Source organism: Sorex araneus, chromosome X (assembly GCF_027595985.1).
Source record: "Sorex araneus isolate mSorAra2 chromosome X, mSorAra2.pri, whole genome shotgun sequence".
In the NCBI taxonomy this organism is placed as follows: domain Eukaryota; kingdom Metazoa; phylum Chordata; class Mammalia; order Eulipotyphla; family Soricidae; genus Sorex; species Sorex araneus.
In genome coordinates, this window is record NC_073313.1 from 124,788,196 (window position 1) to 124,802,727 (window position 14,532).

Below are 14,532 nucleotides of genomic sequence, written 5' to 3' on the forward strand. Positions count from 1 at the left end.
TAAGTCTGTAACTGTATATCAAGCTCACCTGTTACGAAAAATTAAGTGATAAAATTTGCCTATAAATGGATGGACATGGAGAGTATCATGCTAAGTGAAATGAGCCAGAAGGAGAGGGACAGATATAGAGTGACTGCATTCATTTGTGATATATAAACATATATAGTAGAAGACTGATATTTGTGGCTAGGAGAACAGGCGCTATGGAGACTTGTCAATGGTTGGTATCAACCACAAGTGTGGTGTTGGGGGGGTAGAGAGTAGGTAAAATAAAGAAGAGACAGCATGATAATTATAGATGGGAATGATCAGGCTGGACAAGACCTGAGTGTTAAAAGTAAGTAAAGGGTTATTTTTGAAAAACTTTCAGTGTAAATATTGCAAATCACAATTCCTCAAAGGAAAGAGAGAGAAAGAGAGAGAGACAAAGAGAGAAGAAAAGACCCTGCCATAGAAGTAGTCTGTGAGGTGGGGAATTGGGGGCCATAGAAGGGAACCTGGGGACATGGGTGCTGGGAAATATATACTGGTAAAGGGATGGGTGTTAGAATATTGTGTGACTGAAATCTAATCAAGAACAGCTTTGTAAGTGTCTATCTCACAGTGATTCAACTGTATCACTGTATCACTGTTATCCCGTTGCTCATTGATTTGCTCAAGCGGGCACCTGTAATGTCTCCACTGTGAGACTTATTGTTACTGTTTTTGGCATATCGAATACATCATGGTTAGCTTGCCAGGCTCTGCTGTGCGGGCGAAATACTCTGGGTAGCTTGCCGGACTCTCGAGAGAGGCGGAGAAATCAAACCAAGGTCAGCCGCGTGCAAGGCAAATGCCCTACCCACTGTGCTATAGGTCCAGCCCAGTAATTCAACTAAAAATATTAAAAATATCAGATAAAATATATATGTGTGTGTAAAGGCTTTCGTAACAAATCATTAAATAAGACAGAGCTGGTCACATGTATGACAGTCACCTTAACCTCTGTACTCTCAATTTGAACAGAAATCATTTTTCTAAAAAATCCTTCCATCTATTTTAACTTGTAACACTTGTCTTCCCATTGATTTTCAATTTGCTGGAGCGGGCGCCAGTAACGTCTCAATTTGTCCTTGTCACATGTTAGTATAGCCCAATGATATCTGCTTGCTCTAAGAACAGGAAGAGCCTCAAACCGTTCGTTCAGGGTTTTAATGAAGAAGTCTGATCATCTCGTTGGTGGGCGGCCATGCGGTCTTTTGACGTCCCGTAGAATCCAGTCAGTAACAGCTCGAGTCCAGTGGTCATCACTGAATCGCATTACATGTCGGGCCCATCTGATTTTTGATGTCTTGGCAAATGAGACAGCGTCCCTGATTCTAGAACGTCTATGGAGGTCTGAACTCCGGATTCCTTCTCTCACTTGAGTGAAACATGATACTCCTAGCATAGCTCTTTCTATTCTTCTTTGGGATACCCAAGTAGCGTTCTCACCCTGTTTGCATAGGGCCCAGGTCTCTGAGGCGTACGTTAGTGCAAGAAGAACAGTAGAATCAACAAGATTTGCCTGGAGTCGGAGGTCCTTCATCCTCTTAACCACTTCTTCAACGCTCTTGAAGGTGTTCCACGCAGCTCTCTTCCTCCTGCACAGTTCTGGCGCCAAGTCATTCCTCATGTTGAGTTCTCAACCTAGGTACACATAGCTGCTGCATTCGGAGATGTTCGTTCCATTGACAGCAAATAAAGCGTCAGGGACTAGTTTGTTTTTCCATGGGCATCGTCTTGTTGAGGTTCAGCTGCAGTGCAACATTTCCACACTCGTGGTTGAAGTTGGCCAGCATTTGTGCCACTTGGCTAATGTTTGGCGTTGTGAGAACGATGTCATCAGTGAAGCAGAGGTGATTATAGTTGCCGATGGTCTAACTTCATTCCCATTCCTTCCCATTCCAGTCATAGCATGATGTTCTCAAAGGTGACACTGGAGAGTTTTGGTGAAATGGTATACCTTGCCGAACTCCTCTCTTTACGTCAATGATCACTTCCTTGTAGAATGGTGAGATTCTGGTGGTGAATCTGTTAATACAACTAGAGGATGATCTTGATGTACTGAGTTTGAATGCCCTGTTTGGCTAGGGCTTCGATTACTGCTTCAGTCTCAACAGAATTGAAGACATTCTTTAAGTTGATGAACGTTAGACAGAGTGGCATCCTGAACTCTCATGAAACTTCAATGAGTTTGCTCACTGTGTGGATATGGTTGATTGTTCTGAATCCTTTTTGGAACCTGGCTTGCTCACATGATTGTCCTTCATCTAGTGTTCTGCCTATTCTATTCAGGATAACATGAGTGAACAACTTGTAGATGACAGACAGTGGGCAGATTGGGTGATAATTGCTGATGTTTTGGATGTCTCCCTTCTTGTACAACACAAGGGTTCTGCTGGTTTTCCACTGGGACGGAAACTTGCATTTGGACAGGTAGCATGTGAAAAGCCAAGCCAGTGTATTGATGAGTACTGGTGGCAGAATTTTCAGTTGTTCGGTTCTGAACTTGTCTGGACTGGGTACTATACTCCTATACGTGTCTTTACCAACGAAATGGCATGTTGGATTTTGGAAGGGAAGACATCATTGGTCTGACCGAAACAAGAAAGCATCAATCACATCACGCCATTTTCATCACTGGAGAAGAGCTGTTCCTGGAACATGCAACCACAGAGGTGTCTGTGTCCTTGTCAATACAAACTTGGCCATGAGCATTGATTGATTTTCCACAACCGACAAATCAAAATGAATTATTTTGGTTGTGCTTTGGGACAGTGATTGGGGCATGGGATGGAAACATCCAAAATTTGGTGGTGGGAAGGAGAAATGGTGGTGGGATTGGTGTTTGACTATTAACTGTAATCAAATAATGTGAACCACCTTATAAAATAAAAAAAAATTAAAAAAAGAATTATCACCTAATTTGTCTCTTGTTTTTAAGGAAGGAACTTTAAGAGATAGTGTGTGATTTACTTTTACATTTATTTCCCATAACTTTTTATTGAGAATGAAATTAATTTGTATTCTTGAGTGACTACAACAAATAATATGTGTCTGGTCTCTATTGTACATGTAGCATAAACAAGGAATAAAATATTTATTTTGTCAAATATTTTTATGTTGTGTGTGTTTCTTCATTCATAACTTAGATCATGGTGATTTATATCATGTCATTTTTCCCAAAACAGAACAGATCACATATCAGACTGAGAAATTTTATGCCTCTCTGTTTATGGTTCTGCCTCTCTAAAAACAATGCACATTTTGTTTCCTTTATTTGATTTTAAAATCAGTTATAATTTTACACACTAAGAACATGACAATTAATTAAATGGAAAGTATATCTTTTGTTAGACAGGCGACCAAAAACGCAATGTTGAAAATATTTAGATGCCTGCCTTTGCTTTAGCAAAATTTAGTGCTGAGCAATAGTACAGTGGGTAGGGCATTTGCCTTGTACAAGACCAACCTGTGTTCCATCCCCCTAATATCCCAAATGGTCCCATGAAACCCACTGGACTGATCCCCAAGCCCCAAATGAGGAGTAATCCCTGAGCACCACTGGATGTGCCCACTCCCAAAAATAAATTAAACACAATTTCATACTGGAAGTTTAAATGGTTGATGAAACAACAAAAACAGCAAAATACTAGCATTGAATTAAGCAGGAAGAATCTTATGGGCAATTTATGTCAGTAATTTTTCTAAAATATGAATTTTATTCAATATCACAAAAATTACTGAGAGATTCTTTGGTGGGTAAGGCATTAGCCTTGCATGGAGCACTCCTGGGTTTGGGGTTTCTAGAACCACATAAGTTCCCCAGAGCCACCAGGAGTAATCCTTGAGCATTGAGCATAAGCAGTGAAAACTGTGGCCTCCAAACCAAAGAAAATAAAGGTAAAAACACAGAATATTACCTCTTCAGCCAGAATATTTAAATTTAAAAATCAGTAAAACATAAAAGCTTATGTCAGTAATGCAGAGCCATGCCTAAAGTTGTTTTATCTAAAAACATATTTTTGTACATAAATAGTTATAATTGAATAAGTAGATGTAACGTTACTGAAACTTAAATTCTTTTCTTCCTCCTTACATTTTGTAGACTGATATTATGTGATAAAAAAAAATTAACCATGTTGGAGCCGTAGTGATAGAGCAGTGTGTAGGGCACTTGGGTTTGATCCCTGTCACCTTATATGGTCCTATGAGCTTGCCAGGAGTGATCCCTGAGTGTAGAGCTGGAGTCAGCCCTGAACACCAATGGATGTGTATCACAGTCTCCAGCCCCCCAAAAATTATGCTTTGGGGTCAGAGTGATAGTTAACGAGGAAGATTGTGTGTCTTGGAAGTGGCTGAACTGTATTTAACCCCAGGCATCACCATTTGGAGCTCCATTAAAATTAAAACTCAAAACCAACTTCCTCTGGGCATATTTTGATTTCTAATACCAAGAAAACTTTTTATAACAAAAATATGTATAACGAAAAACAAATTATTTAGGATGTGAAACAGTGAGATAGATATATAAGTGTATTCAGATGAGTGAAATGATTTATAGTAACGATAAAATTAATTTTAAAACTGCCTTCATTTGGAGAATTGATATCACTTAAAATATTATGAGAGTCGCGAAGCATCTAAAATTATGCAATAGCCTCACTTAGCAAAAGTTTGTCTTACCAATTCATATTCATTGGTACAGGTATTCATTTTTGACCCACATACAATTTAGCAGACCAATACTTATTCTGCTCTGACTTCTGTCTTCCTGTGCCATCCACTTAAAAGAAAAAACATTTCTAGAATAATCTATGGTTTCCTTACAAGAAATGAAAATATTTATGTAGTTTCTACTGGTGTTCCAGGCACCATCATAACTAGTCCTTAATAACCGCAATGATCATGTGAGTTGGACGTTAATTTTATCTCTATTCCTATTTCATGTTCAAGGAAACTGAGACACTGAAATATGAGTCCTTTGGCTAAAGTTAAGCAGATCTCTAAAACTTACTTGCATTGAATAAACGTAACTTTGTACTAAATAAAAAATAACTCTGGTTTTCCTATTCTTCTCATCCTTTGGCAACCATCACCCAATTTTATAATTCTATAAGATTCATTAATTAAAAGACCAAATATAAGTAAAATAATATAACACTTATTCCTTTGCTATATTCATGTTTTTTTTTAATGTCCAGGTCCCTTCCTTTATCAAGGTTGAGTAATATTCAATCGCTTGTATATAGCATATTTTCTGTTTCCATTTGAAAAGTGAATTATGTTCTCTACTTTGACAAATAAAAATATGGATATCCCTTTGATATCCTAATAATAATTATTTTGGAAATATACCCCATAGTAGCATTGGAAAATCATATGTTAGTTATGATTTAGTTAGTCTCCTGCCCCTATGCCTGGCTGTCTTCACCGGGGCCCCTCGGAGGGGGACTAGTTTAGTTTCCCTCCCCGCCTTGAGCAGAGCCCCAGAAGCTGAAGATCTCCAGAACGCAGCCACAGCCATGCTCATGGCCACTCTCCATATGCTCGGACGAGCCTCACACATGAAGGAACTGGAAGAGAAACCCAGGTGTGCAGGACCCAGGGATGAGGTCTCCAGGCCTGCTCAGATCGGGACTGGGTCTCCTCCACCCATATCCCCCATTTTCCAGTAGCTAGGCAGTCACATCCACAAACTGCAACCCCCCACCCCAACACCGTGTAATCCTATCAACAACCAAGACCCAGAGACTCTAAAACAAAGCTCCCGGAAATGCACAGCCACAAATGCCGTGATTTCTTATTTTCTAGTTCTCCCTCTCGGAGAACTCGGCAAGCTACCAAGAATATCCTGCCTGCACAAGGCAGAGTTTGGCAAGCTCCCCGTGGCATATTTGATATGCCAAAAATAGTAACAAAGATGAGTCTCATTCCCCTTACTCTGAAAGAGCCCTTAATGCAGCACCTTTGGGAAGGATGAATAAAGAGAGGCTGCTAAAATCTCAGGTCTAGGATGAATGAAGACATTACTGGACCCTGCTCGAGCAAATCGATGAACAACAGGATGACAATGATGACAGTGATAGTGACAGTTATATATTGAATTTTGAGTAAATATTTCACTTAGTGGTTATATTATTTTCTATTCTCCCAGTGTGCCAGCATTTCAATTTTCAACATACAACCACTCATTTCTGCAATAAAAATACTTATTTAACAACCACATTAGCATCTGAATAACTTTGAAAGGAAGCCACTATTGAGATATGTTGTAATAACACTAAAAGTAAAGAATAAAGTACTTAAAAGGACCATATTATAAAATGTATAGTTCTATGACTTATCTATTTCATATTTACTTAAAATGTATTAGCAGGGCCTTATTTAAACCATTATTAATTTTAATATCTATATATTACAGAAGTGAAAGAAGTTTTACAAAAATTCAAATTATCTTTTTTTTTTTTCTTTTTGGGTCACACCCGGCAAGACTCAGGGACTACTCCTGGATTTTCACTCAGGAATTACTTCTGTCAGTGCTTGCGGGACCATATGGGATGCTGGGAATCAAACCTGGGTTGGCCACGTGTAAGGCAAATGCCTTACCTGTTGTACTATTGCTCCAACCCTCTTGAATATGTACTTGTATATACTAGCTTATTTTTGCCTCTACAAGTTAACAATTGTGTGGGCTGTAGTGATAATGCAGCAGTCAAGCCCCTTGTGTTCCACATGGCTGACCTGGATTCAATCCTTCATATGGTTCCTCAGAGCAGCTGGGAATATTTTGTGAGCATGGAGTCATTAGTAAGTCCTGAGCACTGCTGGGTGTGGCCCTAAACAAAAAAAAGTTACCAACTAGAGTAACAATATTTGCAGGATTTTATGGGGTTCAATAGACTTTAATGAGTCTTGGTTTATGACATTTCTGATAAAACAACCATTATAATTTTTTTCTGTAAATCTCTAAAGTTGTTTTGAATTTATTAGGAAAACATAGCTTAAATTATTATTCACAGATAAGTGCACTAATATCATCAACCTTTATAGATAACCAAGGTTCAGCTGAAATTTGACTTATGTGGTGCAGAAAATCTGCATTATAATTTTCTCCACTGCTGTACCAATAGGCATAGTCCCATTGAAAAATACCAACTCCTAGAATAAGTGAGAAGGCTACTAAGTACCAAAGTACAATTATTTGAAAAATAATGAAAAAGTACAATTCTGGTGTGTTAGGAAATGTGAAGTCTTATTTTTTATAGATTAAAACACAAACTTTACTAGCAAGAGCTATTGGTTACTATTCAAGGAAATAAACCATAACGTTGTATTGGATATGCCATTTACCTCTTTGTTCAGGAAAATAATAAGTTAGATTGTTTCATTTTATGTTGAGTTGTGCCAACATAGGAGAGGAGGAGATTCCAGGGAATTAAAATTATTCTTCATATATATATATTTTCATTTAACCCCTCACAGTATTATAATATCTGGGGATGTTCCTTTAGATTTAGATTTATTTCTTCAGATTTAGATTTATTTTAATTTAGATTTAAATAAGGCTTCAATGAATATATTCCTCCATTCTTCATTAAGCCTTCTTTTAAAATTTACCCAGCTGAGCTAACAAACAATAAAAATTAAAATTAACCCCACACAGTTGTTAAAAGTGTTTTGTCAATGGGGTCACATATAGCCTATTGTATGCCTAAATAATTTTCCAGATTTTACACTTATTCATTGCCAGTAACAACAATGGGTCTCAAACCCTGATTCTGAAAGACCCCAAATACTGCAGGGTTAAGAAGGATGAGCAAGGAGAGGCTGATGAAATCTCAGGGATGAACTAGAATGCCAAAACGAAGAAGGAATAAAGTAATTGTATTTTCAACACATGTATATTGGCATCGGGGACCTGATGGAGAAAAAGATCAAGTCTGACATCATTGGTCTGACCAAGACGAGAAGGCATCGATCACATCACGTCATTTTCGACACTGGAGAAGAACTGTTCCTTGGAACATGGAACAATAGAAGCATTGGTGGTGTTGGTGTCCATGTCAACAAGAAGTTGGCCATGAACATTGATTCATTTTAATCATTAACAACCCGAATCGGACAATTACGCTTGAATAGATGTGGCTCACTGCTGGCAGTTTCTGTCTTTGTCATCTATTCACCAACATCCAAATACGATGAAGAAGAAATTGAGAAATTCTACATGAAGCCGGAGAAGTTCTATAAAGAAGACCACACCTTCTACAAGATAATTTTCAGTGATTTCAATGCCAAGATAGGACTGAGAAGATCTCCTGGAGAACTCCACATTGGGACCCATGGCATAGAATGGAATGAACAGGGTGAGAGACAGTCTGAGTTAATCGTGTCAACTAAGATCATCCATGGTAACTCACAGTTCCAGAAGGCCGAACCTAAACGTTGGACATGGGCGTCTCCTGGTGAACAGTTCCACAATGAAATTGGCCACATCGTATACAATTAATGATTTTGCCTGACCAATGTTGCTGTTGTCTCAAATTTCCAAACGGGATCGGACCACCGTCTCCTTCATGCAAAATTCTACTTCACAGAGCGGAGAGAAAGGTCTGCAAAGTTTAAGTTTAAGAAGAGAGCTCCCAAAATGACCACCAACTTGGAGCTCTTTGGCAATATTGCAGAAACGTGAGAAGATGCCGTCATTGCCAACATTGACGAGGAATATGTCAACTGGTTCAGGGCCTCCATCAATGCCCAAGGAATGCCGAGAGTGGGAAAGCCACAAGCAGAGTTTCTTCAGAAACTCTCAAGTTCATTTGCCAATGTGGTTTGGAAGGAGCCCCAGGCAATCACAAGCTAAAGTCTGAGCTCGCAAAACTGTGCATAAAAGCTACAAAGGAAGAACTCAAAGAGAGAAAAGCAGCAGTGTTGTCTGATGTGGCAGAAGCTGGGACAAGTATTCGAAATACTCGCCTGTCATTTGCCAACCACAAGACCAAGATGACTGCCCTCCAATGTCCTGATGGATCTATCACATCTTTCAGAGGGGCAATGGAGAGGATTATTCACAACTTCTACTCGAATCTCTTCTACAGCCATGTCTGCCCGCCGACATACCAAATTCCACAGGATGGATATTTCATTCCCAACATCTTCCCTTCCAAAATCCAACACTCCATTTCGTTGGTAAAGAGGTTTACAGCACCTGGTCTAGACAAGGTCATGCCCGAACACCTTAAGAATCTGCCACCAGTACTCATCAGTACACTGGCTCGGCTCTTAACATGCTACCTTTCTGAATGCAAAGTTCCGTCCCGATGGAAAATCAGTAGGACCCTCTGTTGTACAAGAAGGGAGACATCAATGACATTGGCAACTATCACCCAATCTGCCTGTTGCCCGTTGTCTACAAGTTGTTCACTTGAGTCATCCTGAACAGAATAGGCAGAACACTAGAAGGACAACCATGTGAGCAAGCCAGGTTCCACAAGGGATTGAACACAATTGACCAAATCCACACAGTGACCAATCTCATTGAAGTTTCATGAGAGTTCATGATGCTGCTCTGTATAACGTTCATCTATTTAAAGAAGGCCTTCGATTCTGTTAATACTGAAGTGGTCATCAAAGCCTAGCCAAACAGGGCATTCACACTCAGTACATCAAGATCCTCTGCGAGCCATATTACGGATTCACCACCAGGATCTCACCATTCTACAAGGAATTGATCATTGATGTAATGAGAGGGTTTCAGCAGGGTGATACCATTTCACCGAAACTCTTCAGTGTCACCTTTGAGAACATCATGCGATGACTGGAATGGGAAGGAATATGAGTGAAGATAGATGTTTGGCAACTATATCACCTCTGTTTCGCTGATGACATCGTTCTGATAACACCAAACATTAGCCAAGCAGCACAAATGCTGGCTGACTTCGACCACGAATGTGGAAAGGTCGGACTGCAGCTGAATCTGAGCAAAACGATGTTTATGAAAAACTAACTAGTCCCTGATCTTCCATTTGCTCTCAGTGGAACGGACATCTCCGAATGCAGCAGCTATGTGTACCTGGGTCGAGAACTCAACATGAGGAATGACTTGGCGCCAGAACTGTGCTCCACCATTCTTCCTGCACTGACATACGCCTCAGAGACCTGGGCCGAACGCAAACAGGATGAGAACGCTATTTGGGTATCCCAAAGAAAAATCAAAAGAGCTATGCTAGGAGTATCATGTTTCACTCAAGTAAGAGAAGGAATCCAGAGTCCCGAACTCCCTTGATGGTCAAGAATCAGGGACACTATCTCGTTTGTCAAGAGGTCAAAAATCAGATGGGTCAGACACATAATGCGACTCAGAGATGACTGATGGACTAGATCTGTTACTGACTGGATTACACTGAACATCAAAAGACCACGTAGCCACCCACCAACGAGATGGTTAGGCTTCATCAAAACCCTGAATAAACGGTTTGAGGCTCTTCCTGTTCCTGGAGTGAGCAGATATATTTGGGCTACACTAGACATTTCTGGCTCCCACTCGAGCAAATCGAAGATCAACCTGATGACAGTTTTGCTATGTCTTGGGTTGAAATAAAGGAACACATATTGTGTGAAGAGTATTTCAGGAAGAATATTGCAAATATTATATAATCTCGAGAGAATCCAAAGGAGAGGAAGGAGCAATAGCCCAGTGGGTAGGGCATTTCTCATGCATGTAACTGACCCAGAATTGATCCCTGGAAGCCCATATGGTCTTCTGAGGTGCCAAGAATGATCCTTGAGTACAGAGAAATAGTAATACCTGAGCACTGCTTGGAGTGTTCCCCAAAAACCAAACAAAGAAAAAGGAAACAATTCCCAAAAGAAACAACCTTGATATGTGGTTATTCAAACTGAGATCTGTGTGTGCTAAGGTGTGAGAGCAGATCTTTGGTTAACTTTGGACGAATGTTTTGTTAGTGTTGTGCTGTTGCAGCAGTACAACAATTTTAAACTAGCAACTTTGGTACTATTTAAAAATAATAACAATATTAAGAAATAGAAAAAATGTTAAAAATAGATAGTATGTTAAAACTTACATGATTATCTCCTAGGATGTATATATATATGTGTATGTAAATATATATATACATTTTTATGCTACATGTTGAGTATCCTACTCAACATGTTTTTATCAATATCGACCAAATGTTTATCATAACTTTGAAAATCCAATTAAGGTTGGTTAAAACTGTGACATCTTTTGCTGCACAAGAAAAAAATCTTATAACAAATAAATTGGAATTAGGTGAATATACTTTGGAGAATTTTTTTCTTGTTAGAGTAAATTAGGTATAAATGTAAATCTTGAGGACTATGAGAAATTTCTAATAAAAATATTAAGACTGGTTTTGGCATGCCTCCCTCAAGAGATATGTGTTATATATATAGACTGTCCACAAAGTTTATAAAGGAGAAATGTAATCATTGACATTTTATTTGCTTTTATTCCTAGAGCATATTTTCAATTTAATTTTATATTACCTAATTTAGACATATTATAGAATCAAATATACCATAAACTGAGGCAGAAAAATTCTAAGATAACTTTTCTCTATAATTCAGCTGCTATAATAAGCAATTTTAAACTATGTAATTTTAGTTTAAAAAATTTCATGCATTTGTACATAGATTTATTTTATTCTTATTAAGGACAATTAGAAGTATTTTTAACAAAATCCTTACAAACTTGGTTGAACTGACATTTGGTATGTGTGTGTTAATTAGATTTAGAATTTTCTGGTCTATTGTTCTCTTGAGCAATAAATAGGTTCCATTACTGTCTAATTACTTTTTTTTAGAATGAATGCTATTTGGTGAGATATAACTATAGCTCTCCCAGCTGTTTAGTTTTGTTTTATTTTGTTTTGTTTTGGCTTGTACATTTATTTTCCATCCTTTCACTCTGAACCTGTTTCTATTATGGGATTTTAGATGTGTTTCCTGTAAACAGAAAATAGCTGAATTTTATTTCCTGATCTAACCTGCCACTTAATTCCTTTTGATAATAGAGTTTAGTCCTTTGACATTTAGGGATATTATTGATATAAAGGACTGTGCTTCTATTTTACTATGTAGGGTTTTTGCTTCTACAATTGCTTATTTGGTTTATATGAGTGGCCTTTCAGTACTTCATACAGAATCTGCTTTGTTATAAAAAATGTTATCAGTTCTTGTTTATTCAAGAATATTGTTATCCACCCCTCATAACTAAATGAGAGCTTTGCTGGGTAGTGAACTCTAGGTTGAAAGTATCTTTCATTCAGTAAGTTGAATATGCCACTGAGTTCTTTCTTGCCTGTATGTTTCATATGAGATACCTCTTGTAATTTTAGGTCCTTTCCCTTATATTTAAGGTTTTTATACTTTCTTTCTGCTTTAAGAAGTTTGTCTTTCCCTTTCATGCTTGCAGTTTGATTACTATGTGTCTTGGAGCTATTCTGTTTTGGTCTATTCTACTTGATATTCTTTTGGCCTTTTGCATCTGCACAACTCCCTCCTTACAGAGATTGGGGAAGTTCTCAGCTCTTTCCCATCGCTCTTTCTTCCCTTTTCTCTTTGTCCTCCCATTCTGGTATTCCTGTAATTGGAAGATTAGTATTCTAGTTTTTGTCCTTAAATACCTTTTATGTTTATCCATTGTTTCTTTTTCCTTTTGGACTTCTTTATCAATGCTTGCCTATATTTTGTCTTCAAGTTTGTGGAAATGATCTCCCCATGTGAGCTTCTGCTGTGTTACCATTTTAGTGTGTTCTTTACCTCCCTCATTCCCATTTGTAAGGAATATTTCACCTTCTGAAGAAATTCTTCTTTGAGTTGGTTGAATTCCACAGTTAGTAATTGCTCAATTTCCCTGACTAACTGAGAGAAACACTTGTATAGGAAAATAGTAGTAGTGGCATGTTTTAACAACCCACTGTCAACACTAGATAAAATGAGGAATTAGAAGAAATAGGACATAATGGATTTATACATGACCTCTTATCCTCAAAAATCAAAAACCTTTCTTCCCTTGTGCACAGGGAACATTACACTTGATAGATTACATTTTACTAAGTAATTCTAACTTACATAAATTCAGACTTAAGAATCTCATATCAAGCATGCTTTGAGATAGCAATGCCATGGAGATAGCAATTCACACTTAAAAGAAGAGAGGGAGAAATTCAACACCTGGAAACTGAACAGCATGCTGCTATATAACAGCTGGATTAAAGAGGACATCTATCAAGGAATAAACAGCTTCCCTGAGACTAATGATAATGAAGAAACAAGTTACTAAAGCGTATGGGACACAGCAAAAGCAGTACTTAGGGGAGATATAATAGTAATGCATGCAAACATAAAGAGATAAAACATACAAAGACAATGTACAGAATGGGAAAGGATATTCACCCAATACCCATCAGATAAGGGGTTGATATCAAGGTTATATAAAGCACTGGTTGAACTCTACATGAAGAAAATATCCAACCCAAACAGAAAATGGGGTGAAGAAATGAACAGAAACTTTCACAAAGAAGAGATATGAATGGCCAAAAGGCACATGAAAAAATGTTCTTCATCACTAATCATCAGGGAGATGCAGATCAAAACAACTATGAGATACCACCTCACACCACACAGAATGACACACATCCAAAAGAACAAAGGCAACCACTGTTGGAAGGGATGTGGGGAGAAAGGGACCCTTCTACACTGTTTGTGGGAATGCGGACTTGTTCAGCCCTTCTGGAAAACAATATGGTCACTTCTCAAAGAATTAGAAATTGAGCTCCCATTTGACCCAGCAATACCACTTCTGGAAATATATCACGGAGAAGCAAAAAAGTATAGTCGAAATGACATTTGCACTTATATGTTCATCACAGCACTGTTTACAATAGCCAGAACCTGGATAAAACCCGAGTGCCGAAGAACAGATGACTGGTTAAAGAAACTTTGGTACATCTATACAATGGAATACTATGTAGCTGTTAGAAAAGATGAAGTCATGAATTTTGCATGTAAGTGGATCAACATGGAAAGTATCATGCTAAGAGAAATGAGTCAGAAAGAGAGAGACAGACATAGAAAGATTGCACTCATCTGTGGGATATAAAATAACAGAGTAGGAGACTAACACCCAAGAATAGTAGAAATAAGTACCAGGAGGTTGGCTCCATGGCTTGAAAGCTGGCCAAACATGCTGGGGGAAAAGGTAGTTCAGATAGAGAAGGGAACATCAAGTAAGCTCTGGTTGGAGAACCCGCTCGGGATAGGAGATGCATTCTGAAAGTAGGCTATAGATTGAATACAATGGCCACTCAATACCCCTAATGCGGACCACAACACCAAAAAGGAGAGAGAGAGAACAAAAGGGAATGCCCTGCCACAGAGGCAGGGGATGGGGGTGGGAGGTATGGGATTGGGAGTTTGGAGGGATACTGGGTTCACAGGTGGTGGAGAATGGACACTGGTAGAGGG